The following is a 15133-nucleotide window of genomic DNA, read 5'->3' as shown; positions in this document are numbered from 1 at the left end:
GCGGAGAGAGAGAGTGGAGCACGGCGGGAGCAGAGAGAGAGAGAGAGAGTGGAGCACGGCGGGAGTGGGGAGAGAGAGAGAGAGCGGAGCACGGCGAGAGCGGAGAGAGAGAGAGAGAACAGAGCACGGCGAGAGCGGAGAGAGAGAGAGAGCGGAGCACGGTGGGAGCGGAGAGAGAGAGAGAGAGCGGAGCATGGTGGGAGCAGAGAGAGAGAGAGCGGAGCACGGCGGGAGCGGAGAGAGAGAGCAGAGCACGGTGGGAGTGGAGAGAGAGAGAGTGGAGCACGGCGGGAGCGGAGAGAGAGAGAGCAGAGCACGGTGGGAGTGGAGAGAGAGAGAGCAGAGCACGGCGGGAGCGGAGAGAGAGAGAGCGGAACAAGGCGGGAGTGGAGAGAGAGAGAGCGGAACATGGTGGGAGCGGAGAGACAGAGAGCGGAGCACAGTGGGAGTGGAGAGAGAGAGAGCGGAGCACGGCGGGAGCGGAGAGAGAGAGAGTGGAGCACAGCAGGAGCAGAGAAGGGAAAAATCGAAATGTGACATCAGGGTGACGACACAGTCAACAGTGAGAGCAGGGAAACAGAGAGCCACCGGGGTGATTACACAGGTAAGCTTTTAAGTTAATTTAAATCAAACATAGCATCAATCACAGGCAAGCATGTATGTGATTGGTTTGGGAAGAAGCTGCCTGTTTGGTGAGAGTCTGGTAAGTGATTAAGGTCCATTCTAAACCTAACGTTTAAAATTGTAAAAGGAACTTGTGGTAAGCTTAATAAATTATAAAAAACGGAAAGTAAAATAATTGTATAAAATAATTAAGCAGTTAATTAAAACACATTCAGGATGGCAGGACAGGTGATGTGTCACGGCTGCAGCATGTGGGAGCTCCTGGATGCCAGTGTGATTCAGGGCAAACATGTCTGCAGTAAATGTTTGTGGCTCGAAGAGCTTCGGCTCAGAGTCATTGAACTGGAGTCCGAGCTGCAAATGCTGCGACACATCAGGGCGGGGGAAGTTATCTTGACATTTTGTACCAGGAGGCTGTCATGCCCCTTAGGTTAGGGTCTTCTGATCTGGTCAGTGGTTAGGGACAGGAGAGTGTGGCTGTAGCTGAGGCAGATAAGGGGATCCAGAGGGCAGGAGTGCAGGAGCCTCAGCCTTTGCGATTGCCCAACAGGTTTGAGGTTCTTTCAACTTGTTTGGATGAGAGTGGGAGCAGAAGGGTGGATGAACAACCTGACCATGGCACCATGGTGCAGGAAGCCATTCGAGTGGAGGGAGAGAAAAGGAATTTTAAAAAAAATTCATTCATGGGATGTGGGCGACGCTGGCCAGGCCAGCATTTATTGCCCATCCCTAATTGCCCACAAGAAGGTGGTGGTGAGCTGCCTTCTTGAACGGCTACAGTCCATTTGGGGTAGGTACACCCACAGTGCTGTTAGGAAGGGAGTTGTAGGATTTTCACCCAGCGACAGTGAAGGAACGGCGATATAGTTCCAAGTCAGGATGGCGTGTGATATGGAGGGGAACTTGCAGGTGGTGGTGTTCCCATGTATTTCCTGCCCTTGTCCTTCTAGTTGGTAGAGGTCACGGGTTTGGAAGGTGCTGTCTAAGGAGCCTTGGTGCATTGCTGCAGTGCATCTTGTAGATGGTACACACTGCTGCCACTGTGCGTCAGTGGTGGAGGGAATGAATGTTTGTAGATGGGGTGACAATCAAGTGGGCTGCTTTGTCCTGGATGGTGTCGAGCTTCTTGAGTGTTGTTGGAGCTGCACCCATCCAGGCAAGTGGAGAGTATTCCATCACACTCCTGACTTGTGCCTTGTAGATGGTGGACAGGCTTTGGGGAGTCAGGAGGTGAGTTACTCGCCTCAGGATTCCTAGCCTCTGACCTGCTCTTGTAGCCACGGTATTTATATGGCTACTGCAATTCAGCTTCTGGTCAATGGTAACCCCTAGGATGTTGATAGTGGGGGATTCAGCAATGGTAATGCTGCTGAATGTCAAGGGGAGATGGTTAGATTCTCTCTTGTTGGAGATGGTCATTGCCTGGCACTTTTGTGGCGCAAATGTTACTTGCCACTTATCAGCCCAAGCCTGGATATTGTCCAGGTTTTGCTGCATTTCTACACGGACTGCTTCAGTATCTGAGGAGCCACGAATGGTGCTGAACATTGTGCAATCATCAGTGAACATCCCCACTTCTAACCTTATGATTGAAGGAAGGTCATTGATGAAGCAACTGACGATGGTTGGGCCTAGGACACTATCCTGAGGAACTCCTGCAGTGATGTAGTGGTAGTAAGGGACAGTATAGTTAGGGGGATTGACACTGTTCTCTGCAGCCAAGAGCAAGAGTCCAGACGGCTGTGTTGCCTGCCCGGTGCCAGGGTTTGGGACATCTGCTCAGGGCTGGAGAGAAACTTACAGTGGGAGGGGGAATATCCATGTGGATCGTCGTGGTCCATGTAGGTACCAATGACATAGGCAGGACAAGGAAAGAGGTTCTGCATAGTCAGTATGAGGAACTAGGCACCAAATTAAGCAGAACATCAAAGGTAATAACCTCTGGATTATTACCTGAGCCACATGCAAATTGGTACAGGGCAAATAAGATTAGAGAATTTAATGCGTGGCTCAAAGACTGGTGTGGTAGAAGTGGGTTCCAGCTCGTCGGGCACTGGCACCAGTATTGGGGAAAGTGGTGGCTGTACCATTGGGACAGTCGACACCTGAACCGTGCTGGGGCCGGTGTTCTAGCGAGCCGCATAACTAGGGAAGTAGAGAGGGTTTTAAACTGAATAGTGGGGGCAAGGGATCAAATTTGGGAAGATATGGTAAATCAAGGAGTAGAGACAAGGCAAGAGAGAAAGGTATTAATATGGGAAATGATACACAGACTGTGACAGGAAGGGACAGTGCGTACAAATCTAAGGAGTAAATCAACAGATAAGGCTAGAGGTTACAAAAATAATAAAAGGACAAAACAAAAGGCACTGTATCTGAATGCACATAGTATTTGAAACAAAACAGATGAACTGAGAGCGCAAATAGAAATAAATAAGTACAATCTGAAAGCCATTACAGAGACATGGCTGCAGGACAACATAGATTGGGACCTGAATATTGAAGGATACATGGCATTTAGGAGGGTGGGAAGCTAGGAAAAGGTGGAGGGGTAGCTCTGTTAATTAATGATGGTATTAGCGCAATAAAGAGGGATGAGCTAAGTTCAGGAGACCAGAATGTAGAAGCAGTTTGGGTAGAGATGAGAAATGATAAAGGCAAGAAATCACTTGTGGGAGTGGTGTACAGGCCACCTAACATTAATCACACTGTAGGACAGGGTATAAAGGAAGAAATAATGGCAGCTTGTCAGAAAGGTACAGCAATAATTATGGGGGATTTTAACCTACATATAGACAGGAAAAATCAGATGGGCTGAGGTAGCCTAGATGAAGAGTACATAGAATGTTTTCGGGATAATTTCTTGGAAAAATACGTTCTGGAGCCAACCAGACAGCAGGCTATACTAGACCTGGTATTGTGCAATGAGATAGGATTAATTAATGACCTCATAGTTAAGGTGCCCCTAAGTAGCAGCGATCATAATATGTTGCATTTTACATTCAGTTTGAGGGAGAGAAGAGTGGGTCCAAGACTAGTATTTTAAACTTAAATAAGGGCCATTATGAAGGTGTGAAAGCAGAGCTAGCTAAAGTGAACTGGCAAATCAGGTTAAGGGATAGGTCAATAGAGATGCAGTGGCAGACATTTAAGGGGATATTTTCAAAATACACCGTTTTGTGACATGAATCACAAAAGGTTAGTATGCAGGTACAGCACGTAATTAGGAAAGCGAATACAATGTTATTGCTTATCGCATGGGGAATTGAATATAAAAGTAGGGAGGTTATGCTTCAGCTATACAGGGCGTTGTTGAGACTACATCTGGAGTATTGTGTACAGTACTGGTCTCCTTATTTAAGGAAGGATGTAAATGCATTGAAGGCAATACAGAGAAGGTTTACTAGACTAATACCTGGAATGAGCAGGCCGTCTTACGAGGGAAGATTGGACAGGCTAGGTTTGTATCCGCTGGAATTTAGAAGAGTAAGAGGTGACTTGATTGAAACATATAAGATCCTGAGGGGTCTTGACAGGGTGGATGTGGAAAGGATGTTTCCTCCTGTGGGAGAATCTAAAACTAGGAGTCACAGTTTAAAAATAAGGGGTCGCCCATTCAAGACAGAGATGAGGAGAAATTTTTTCACTCTGAGGGTCGTGAGTCTTTGGAATTTTCTTCCTCAAAAGGCGGTGGAAGCAGAGTCTTTGAATATTTTTAAGGCAGCAGTAGATAGATTCTTGATAAGCAAGGGGGAGGAAGATTATCGGGTGTAGGTGGAAATGTGGATTAATCAGTTCAGCCATGAACGTATTGATTGGTGAAGCAGGATCGAAGGGCCGAGTGGCCTACTCCTGCTCCTAATTCGTATGTTTGTATGTTCATATGTAATTATCTCCTGGTTATCAACAAATTAGTCAGATTCAAGTTAATGCGTACATTGATTACCTTGCAGTTAACTTGGTGAATAAGCCATTTGTGGGACTGGATAACAGAAAGGGCAGATTCTCCTGGGTCTAGACTGAGGAGCATTCAATCTCCTGGTTGTTGTCAGTCCTGGGAAGTCAGGTGAGATGGAGCACCACCTGTAAAGGAACCCATCCAATATTCAGCTGCTCTTTACCCCCAGACACAGATCGAGAAAAGTCTCTCCTAGAGAGTTTGTTAGAACAATGTTTTTTCACATCATCTGAGTATTGAATGATGCCCAATGTGACTTGCTGCTGCAATTCGCCTGCTCCTTAGTAAACTTGTTCAGGTCTAGATGGCCATTAGTAATTTCAGTATGTTACAAGTGTGAGCTAGTTATATCTCTCCACTTGTCTCTTTTTGTCTCCCTTTTTTTTCCTTGCCTTACTTCTCTCTCTCTCTCTGGCTATTTCTTGTACTCTCCCCCCACACCCTCCCCCACTCGGCTGGCTGTAGAGGCTTAACTGGTTTTCAACAGTGTTAACCCAGTTTGTGTTGGGTTCGAGCCCACTGCTTATAATTCAGCATTGACCTGTACCAAATCCTTACTTCCAGCGATGGGCAAAGACAGCTGGTGTGGGAAATGGGACTTCACATTGGCTCAGTTGTAGTTGTAGTGTATTGCTGTGCATCTGTACCTGAGCCAAGAATCCTTGCTCCAAACCAATGGACTTCATGACAGGACAATAGCTAAAAATACTAAAATACTTAAAATATATGTACTTTTGCCCAAATGATTTTCACACTAGTTAAATATGGATGAGATAGGGCACATGGTCTTTTTAACCTTCCCTATTTGGAGAAACCCTTCATCGCCACGGAAAACAAATTCATACAACGTGTAGCACAGAAACAGGCCATTCGGCCCAACTGGTCTGTGCCAGTGTTTATGCTGCACACCAGCCTGCTCCCACCCTCCATCTCACCCCATCAGCATATCCTTCTATTCCTTTCTCCCTCTTGTTTATCTAGCTTTCCCTTTAAAAGCATTCAAGCTATTCAGCTCAATCATTCCCAGTGGTAGCAAGTTCCACATTCTCGCCACTCTCTGGGTAAAGAAGTTTCTCCTGAATTCCCTTTTGGATTTTTTTTTTAGTGGCTATCTTATATTTATGGTCCCTAGTTTTGGTTTACACCACAGGTGGAAACATCTTCTCTACATTTACTCTATCAAAATATTTCCTAATCTTAAAGATCTCTATTAAGCAATGAAAAGAGCCCCAGGCTGCTCAACCTTTCCTGAGAGTTGTCCCCTCTTAGTTCTTACTCACCTTTAACCAGGGGACAGAAGCTGCTGAGAATGGCCCAGTATCAGATCATTTGCTCAATTTCTCCACGAGCCCAACTCTGACATTTGCCCTCCACCCATCACTGGGACGTGACCAGGTACAGGATTGGACTCAAATAAAAACAAGAAACGCTGGAACCACTCAGCAGGTCTGGCAGCATCTGTGGAAAGAGAAGCAGAGTTAACGTTTCGGGTCAGTGACCCTTCTTCGGAACGGACCAGGTACAGGATTGGACTCACAGTGACATTCCGAGTTGGTGTGAAGGTGCAATAAGCCTTGACTCAACACAGTGGGGGTGCAGGGAGATACAAATCACATCATCTGGCCTGGTACACATTCAGAATACTTTATTTGACAGATGTCGCACGGAACGAGAGATTCTGAAAGTTGAAAAGAGTCTTTCAGCACTCAAAGGCTCGAGGATATTTCATATGCAAAACCCTGATTAAGAAGACTGTATCCTGTTGGTGCTGTTTTAATTACTGAAATTAACCAATTATCAGTTATCTGCAGGAGTGATTCATGCTTTAAAGGATCAAGTATTTGATAGAGTCACGACAGGATGAGAACAGGAGAAAATATAATTAATAATTATAAGCACAGCAGGAATCCAGAACAGATGAAGAGGGAACACGAAAGATTGGATTAAAGGTCTTTAAATATATGCACTAGCAGTAAAGTACAAACTTAATACGAGTGTTGCAAAAAGTTTGAAGATACTATCAGATCTCTGAGGTATTGCTATTGAGTTTGGAGCATGGTTATGACATTTAACTATTAGCCTGGCCTGTGTTTTGAAGATGCCTGTTCTAAATGGGCAAATTCCAACAACAACAACTTGTATTTATATAGCCCCTTTAACAGTAAGGCATCCCAAAGCCCATCACAGGAGCAATTATCAAACAGAAATTTGACATCAAGCCACATAAGAGGATATTAGGACAGATGACCAAAAAGCTTGGACAAAAAGACAAATTTTAAGGTAGGTCTCTGTGTCGTAAAGGGGGTGCGAGAGGTAGAGAGGTTTAGGGAGGGAGCTCCAGAGCTTGGGGCCCAGGCAACTGAAGGCACAGCTGCCAATGATGGAGCAATTAAAATCGGGGATGCGCAGGAGGCCAGATTTGGAGGAGTGCAGATATACGGAGGATTGCAGGGCTTAAGGAAATTATAGAGATAGGGAAGGGCAAGGAATTTGGATGAGATGGGATGGGACTGGCTGCAAGTTAAGATTTGGGCAGCCGAGTTTTGGTGAGCTCATGTTTATGCAAGGTAGAAAATTCCAGGAAGTTGTAGCTACTTATAAACTGTTGATGTCAGTAGATAGGTTTCAGCCATGGCTCAGTGGGTAGCAATCTTGCCTTCTGAGTCTGTTGTGGGTTCAGGTCCCACTCTAGAGAGTTGAACACATTATCCCCTTCCTGTGCAGCACTGAGGGAGTGCTGCACTGTTGAAAGTGCTGTCATTTGACTGAGACATTACACTGAGGACCTGTCTACTCTCTCAGGTGGATGTAAAAGATCTCACGCCACTATTTGAAAGGGGGAGCAGACGAGGTCTTCTCAGTACCTTGATCAATATTTATCCCTCAACCAGATTGTCTGGTGTTTCATCGTATTGCTGTTTGTGTGACCTTGCTGTGCGCAAATTAGCTGCTGTGTTCCCATAACAACAGTGACTTCACTCCAAAAGTACGTTATTGGCTATAAAACGCTTTGGGACTTCCTGAGGTTGTGAACATAAGAAATAGGAGCAGGAGTAGGTCATTCAGCCCTTCGAGCCTGCTCCACCATTCAATGAGATCATGGTTGATCTTCCATTTCAACACCATTTTCCTGCCCTATCCTCGTATCCCTTGATGTTTTTAATATGTAGAAATCTATCGATCTCTATCTTGAACACTCAATGACTGAGCCTCCACAGCTCTCTGTGGTAGAGAATTCCAAAGATTCACCAAGCTCTGAGTGAAGAAATTCTTCCTCATCTCAGTCCTAAATGGCCTGCCCCTTATTCTGAGACTGTGTCCCTCTGGTTCTAGACTTCCCAGTCAAGGCAAACATCCTTCCTGCATTAAGCCTGTCGAGCCCTGTAAGATTTTGTATGTTTGAATGAGATCACTTCTAATTCTTCCAAACTCCACAGAATAGAGTCCCAGTCTATTTAATCTTTCTTCATAGGACAATCCCTCCATCCCAAGAATTAGTTTGGTGAACCTTCATTGCACTCCCTCTATGGAGAGTATATCTTTCCTTAGGTAAGGAGACCAAAATTGTACACAATACTCTAGGTGTGGTCTCACCAAGAAAGGTACAATATACATGCAAGTCTGTCTTGTTTATTAGAGAGGAATTTGAGATGGGGAGGAAGAGAATCGAAGGTTACTGCAGCAGGGAGGAATACGCAACCAGCATTCTTCCAGCAAGAGTAGAGCTAGGCAGAAGGGGGATGAGGAGGAGAGGCGAGAGGGAGGGAAGGAGGGCAGAAGAGGAAAGAGGTGAGGAGACAGAGAACAAGGGGAAGGACAAAAAAAGAGGATAAAGGACAACAAGAGGAAAGGGGAGAGAGATGAGAGAGAGCAGAGCTGGAAATGAATAGAGGGAGGAGAGAAGAGCAATAAGAGGGGATGGATGATAACAATAATGTGAGTTGAGTTGAGGGAAGGGAAGAGGGCAGCTACTGGGCAGGAGGAGGCTGCAGTAGTAGTTAGCGTCCGAACTAGTGGGGTGGCAGACAGGACTGAGTGGAGGGGAATTGTTTCAAACAAATGGTCATTCTAATAAATATGTAATTAAATTAGGAAAGAGCTGGGGAAAGTGGAGGGTGCAATAGATATGAAAGAGAGCCACAATGGGTGAGCAGCCAAGAAGTCACATTGAGATCCAAATATGGTCAGACTGGTCCTGACCTATGAAGAGTCAATGGCTGCACTATAAGGGGGGCGGTGGTGGGTGAAATCAAACAACTGGTTGGGGCCGACGCCCTGCAGGACCATCAAAAGGCCAGCAGCCCGCATTCAGCACAGGTGGTGCGCAGGTCGGGGGAGGGGGAGGGGGTGGTGGCCTCAGCTGAGTCCCCCCCCCCCCATTCTGTGCCCCTTGGGCAGTCAAGGGGGAAATACTGGGAGAAATACTGGCAGCAGGTGAGACAATTTGGAGGGGCAGACAAAATCAAAAAGAAAGAAAATATTTAGGAGGGAAACAATCTAATACTAATTAGTGGAAAATTATGAGTTGTACTGTGGAATGGTCTGTCAGTCTTTCGGGGTGAGAATCTGATTCCAACCCAAGCATATTTCACAAGTGATCCTTTAGTGCTGGCGGAGAGAGAGAGAAATAAAGAAAGAGAGAGAGAGATGCCCACTGTTAATGGTCCAGGCTGTATTCAGACCCAGGCTCCAGAGGTCAAAGCAGGACAAAATCCAATTCCCCATCACTAAGAACAGAATTGAATAGCTTTATATGTTATATTTTTAAACAAACAAACAGAAAATGCTGGCAATACTCAGATGGTCTGTCAGCCTCTGTGGAGAGAGAAGCAGAATTAATGTTTCAGATCAGTGACCCTTCATCAAAACTGGTCCCTATCCACATGGATTCTATTTCGGATTTACTGCTGCCTGTGTCACTTTTGTCTACTGCCGTTACGTTATCCCTGATGAATACAGCAACTTCAGATCCCTCTATCTTCTCTCTGAAAAGAAAGGGGCACTTCAGACAGAAAGATGGACCTGGCAGGGGACAAATGAAGTGGCTTCATTAATATTGCATAGTCAAGAAAACCTGATATAATTTTTGCATATTCAACTGCTCCAGGACCTGATGTTTTTTGTTGGCAGGGGGACAATGAAGTGAGGATTGGACAGAAATGTAACATCTGCCTTCCTAAGTTGAAAATGTGATTCTTCAGTAACATGGCGAAACCTACCCGTCAGAGATCTAAAAAGGCTATAGGTGGGCAGGAAAGCAAAGAAAGGAATCGGCAGAAGGGCCAAGGCACACACCAGGATTAGATGCAAACAGATGGTGCTTATGGAATGAAAGCATCAGCTAAAACAAGAGGCCATCAGTTCAAATAAACTGAAATAGAACATAAAAAACATGGGAATAAATTCCAAGCTCATTTACAAGCAAGTCTGAAAATTCTACAAAAGTTGTATTGCAAGAAGCTACAGTTGTATTCAAATCTCTCCATGGCCTCATTCCTCCCGATCTCTACAACCTCCTCCAGCCCTACAACCCTCCTCCAACTGAGAAAACGATATGGGAATGGAAGAAGCAAAAGGAAAGAACCAATGAAAATAGAACAGAGCAAGCTCACTTGTTGCTGCTGTTTTTGTTCTGTAATAGTTTAGTTTAGTTTAGAGATACAGCACTGAAACAGGCCCTTCGGCCCACCGAGTCTGTGCCGACCATCAACCACCCATTTATACTAATCCTACACTAATCCCATATTCCTACCACATCCCCACCTGTCCCTATAGTTCCCTACCACGTACCTATACTAGGGGCAATTGCTAATGGCCAATTAACCTATCAACCTGCAAGTCTCTGGCATGTGGGAGGAAACCGGAGCACCCAGAGGAAACCCACGCAAACACAGGGAGAACTTGCAAACTCCACACAGGCAGTACCCAGAATTGAACCCGGGTCACTGGAGCTGTGAGGCTGCGGTGCTAACCACTGCGCCACTGTGGTAAGTGTAAATGTTAAATACTTAAATGCACTGAAATTTTTTTCCTAAATATTACCCTTTAAAATACTGGTGTGTCTTAGGATCCGGCAAATATAGTATTTCTTTGACCAAGCTTTTCGTCACTTGTCCTAATGCCTTCCTCTGGCTTGGTGTCAGTTTTGGTCTGATTATGCTCCTGTGAAGTGCCATGGGATGTTTTCCTACATTAACAGTGCTCCATTAATACAAGTTGTCATTGCTTTTGGGATCCGGTTGCTTTATATCATGGTGGAGATGGTCATTGCCTGACACTTGTGTGGCACAAATGTTACTTGCCATTATCAGCCCAAGCCTAGATATTGTTCAGTCTTTGTTGCAGGAGGATACGGCCAGCTTTATTTTCTGTTTCAGGTATTGAGGTGGAAAAGTTTTGGTGAGGGAACTCCAAGGCTGTGTGGTTCCTGGCTTACCCTCCCCCAACCACAAATCACCTCCAGATCTCCTCCCACCGCACCCGACCACTTAACTTAGTGGTGGGCACTGTTATCCCAAGTCTCTGCCATGAGATTCCTCCACCCAAAATCCTGTTCCCTTATCCACACCCCCGGCCTCTCCCTTGTCATCCTCCTCATCCTTCCCTCCTGACACGCAACATTAAAATGAGGCCAGAGTGTTAAAATCTGACGGGGGCCGTATGCTTTCTGCTCACCTCGATTCCTTGCACGCTACACTCATGCCCTGAGATACATCAGGTCCATTATTTCTCAGAACCTTAAAAATGAGGAACTCCTTGCCTCCGTCAATCTTCCCTTGTTGGACAGGATAACCACCAACATTGGTTGGTTTGGCCAAGTAGACGATATCCATGTTATAATTTCTAAGTCACTTTCCTTCTACCAAGTGTTTAAGAGCAAGCGAAGGGTCACTATTCCCTAATTTACATCAACATATCGTCAAACTTGGTGTTGGCCTGCAAATAAATCTGATTTAATAATTATCGCTTTATAAACAAAATAAACCTTGCAAAAGCAGTTTAGCATCAAAATGGTACTGTCCCTTTAAGCCAATGCATTGAATAAACATGCATGAATGCTCATGTAGACACGACTTCAAACTTAACTCAGGTTTCAGAGCTAACTAGCAAAATTGCGCAAGAATTGATTGAGTGCTGATCAATTCACACTGTGGCCTATCAGATCCATGGCCGCTTTAAGGAGATGAGACACAGTTACTTAGCTCCTCACATTCAAATGCCTTCCCAATTTTCATTGAGAGCTCTTGTGTTAGTGATTCTATTAGGATAGACCAGCAAGAGCCACAGGAGTGTCGGGCAGGGAAAGCTTCAGCATACAGTTCATGATCAGTAGAGTGTGGAAGAGCAGCAGAAATCACAGCGGGTCAAGTGGACAGAAAAGGATTGGATTGTTAATTCTTGTGGTGGAGAGATAAATTCGATATCAGTTTATTTTTTGACTAAAACATGCTTTAGCCTGACCCCTGCCGGTCTGCCCACCTCTGTCTACAGTTTACAAAATCGTCCACAGCCTCATCTTCGCTTACACCCCCCCCCCCCACCCCCTCCCCCACTCACCCCTACCACCCTCAGAGATCTCTGCACTTCTCCAATTCTGGTCTCTTGCTCATTCCTGATTTTAAATCGCTCCACCATTGACGGCCGTGCCTTCAGCTGCCTGGGCCCCAAGCTCTGGAATTCCCTCCCTAAACCTCTCTGCCTCTCCACCTCTCTCTCCTCCTTTAAGACGCTCCTTAAAACCTACCTCTTTGACAAAGCTTTTGTTCATCTACCCCGATATGTCCATATGTGGCTTGGTGTCAAATTTTTATCTGATAACGCTCCTGTGTTAAAGATTATATAAAAGCAAGTTGTTGTTTTTGGGTTCATATTAGATTTGATAAAAAAGTTGCATTCTTTTTTCCAACTGAGTAAATCCAGGTGAAAGGCCAAGCCCTGCGATGGAGGCCGCAAAACCAGGACTCAATAGCGTGGAAGAGGAGAAGGGACATCAAGGCTGCTCTAACATTCCGTTAGATCATCACCGATCCATATATGAACTCCATTCACCTACCTACCTAACAAAAATCCATTGATCTCAGTCTTGAAAGTTCCAATTGGATCCCCTGCCCCCCCCAATACCCATAGCCGGTTGTGTGGAGAGAGTTTCAGATTTCTGCTACGTGAGGGAGAAAGCAATAGAATACAGAATCAAATGAAGAGCGATGGGAGGAGGCTCATCTTGAGGATAAACACTGGCACAGACCAGTTGGGTTGAAGGGCCTGTTTCTGTGCTGTAAATTCTGTGTAACTCTATGCAACTTTAATCACTTCAATCAGATCACACCTCAATCTTCCAAACTGAAGGAAAGACAAGCCAAGTAGTAAGTAGTAAGGCAATGTGGGAGGGGAAATTGTTTGCGGCTCAGGAGATCACTGAGGTAGGACAGAACAGGGCCATGGGGAACACTCAGAAAGGTAAGGCAAGAGTCTTAAAATTAACTTGTGCGATGGCGTGTGGGCCAGTGAAGCTTTCAGCACCAGTGTAAAGTCTGAATCAATCGGAGCAGCTGTTTAGTGTACGGTTCAGGATGAAGCAGTTCCCCATTTAATTTATATCAATGTTTATTTTTCTTCTCCTGTTCCTTTGTTCTGTAGACACATTTGTAATTCCGAGTTTGTTTTTCAGACTGTTCACTTTTGTTTTCCTCACTCCATTTGCCGTTGATAATTTGGAACATTCTTTAAATGTTGTCTCTTTGTTCTGCCCTTTTCATGTTGACTCTTCTCTGAATCTGCAGTTTATTCTTCAAACAGAACGTCTCCACCATGAGGTAATGAGTGTCAGGTATCTGTGTCTTCCGTTTCAGTCAAGCATGCATTAATGTGAGCTGATGCACTTCCATTTCCCTGCTCTTGTCAGTAGTTTAATTGCCACGAATGGAATTTATTTTACTATAGCATTTAACCTGCTGCTAGTCATAAGTCTTATTTCTCAGAAGGTGTTTTCAGCTTCACAGAATCACAGGACTGTTACAGCACAGAAAGAGGCCATTTGGCCAGTCATGTCGGTGCTGGCTCTCCGAAAGAGCAGTTTACGTTGTGCCATTTCCCCACCTTCTCCCTGTAGCCCTGCACATTCTTCTTTTTCAGATAACAATCCAATTTCCTCTTGAATGCCTCCATTGAACCTGCCTCCACCACACACTCTGGCAGTGCATTCCAGATCCTAACCACTCGCTACGTGAAAAAGTTTTTCCTCATGTTGCCATGCTTCTTTTGTCAATTACCTTAAATCTGTGTCCTCTTGTTCTCGATCCCTTCACCAATGGGAACAGTTTTTCCCTATCCACCCTGTCCAGACCCCTTATGATTTTGAACACTATCAAATCTCCTCTCAACCTTCTCTTCTGCAAAAGAAAACAGTCCCATCTTCTCCAATCTATCCACGTAACTGAAGTTCCTCATTCCTGGAACCATCATCATGAACCATGTCTGCACTCTCTCCCATGCTTTCACATCTTTCCTAAAGTGTGGAGCCTAGAACTAGACACAATACTCCAATTGAGGCCGAACCAGTGTTCTATACTAATTTAACATAACTTCATTGGTTTTGTACTCTATGCCCCTATTAATGAAGCTTGCATCGTGTGCATTAATTCTGCAGCACAGCTTAACTAGCTCATCTGCCAGGCCATTGCTTGTAGCCCTTCACCATAGCCCTGGGCTATTAAGGCCAGTTGGCACACAAGCCAAGATAGGCTACCTGACCCAAGATTCAAGGCTGAAACTGGGACTTTTATAAAGCTTCTTAGGATTTTAACTTCATTTGTTGCATTCATTATAATACCAAGTTGTGGTCAGTAGAACCACTGGATGTAGTCAAGACAAAGTAGTAGATTATCTTGGGAATATTGCCTAGCTCTAACCTTTCTAGCATTTGTATTTGAAGATTTTTCATCTGTGTTTTACTCATCACAATTACATAAGTCAATGCTGAGCAAACAGAATTGTCCTACTTTTCCTTGCAGCTGTGAGTAATGTAACCCAATATTGTGCTTTAAGTGTCATTTTGGCCCAGTGAGGTAGCACTCTTGCCTCCGCATCAGAAAGCAGTGGGATCAAGTCCCATCCCAGAGATTTCAGCATAAAATCTGCGCTGACATTTCAGTACAGTACGGAGGGAGTGCTACCTTTTGGAGGAGATGTTAAATGAAGGCCCGGTTTGCTGTCTCAGGTAGATGTAAAATATCCCATGGTACTATTTGAAGAAGAGCAGGTGAGTTCTCCTGGGCAACCAATGTCACTGAAACAGATTATGTGGTCATTATCTCATTGTCGTTTGTGGAGTCCTGCCGTGTGGAAATTGGCTGCTAAATTTCTCTAGATTACAGCTGAGCAAGGAGGTTGTGGTGAACGTTTATAAAACACCAATTCGGCTTCAACTGGTAGGATGTGAAGGCATTAGGGAGGATGCAGAAAAGATTCACGAGAATGGTTTCAGGAACGAGGATCTTCAGTTATGTGGATAGATTGGAGAAGCTGGGGCTGTTCTCCTCAGAGAAGAGAAAA

This window comes from Heterodontus francisci, chromosome 19 (assembly GCF_036365525.1).
Source record: "Heterodontus francisci isolate sHetFra1 chromosome 19, sHetFra1.hap1, whole genome shotgun sequence".
Lineage (NCBI taxonomy): Eukaryota > Metazoa > Chordata > Chondrichthyes > Heterodontiformes > Heterodontidae > Heterodontus > Heterodontus francisci.
Note: the sequence above shows the minus strand (reverse complement) of the source record.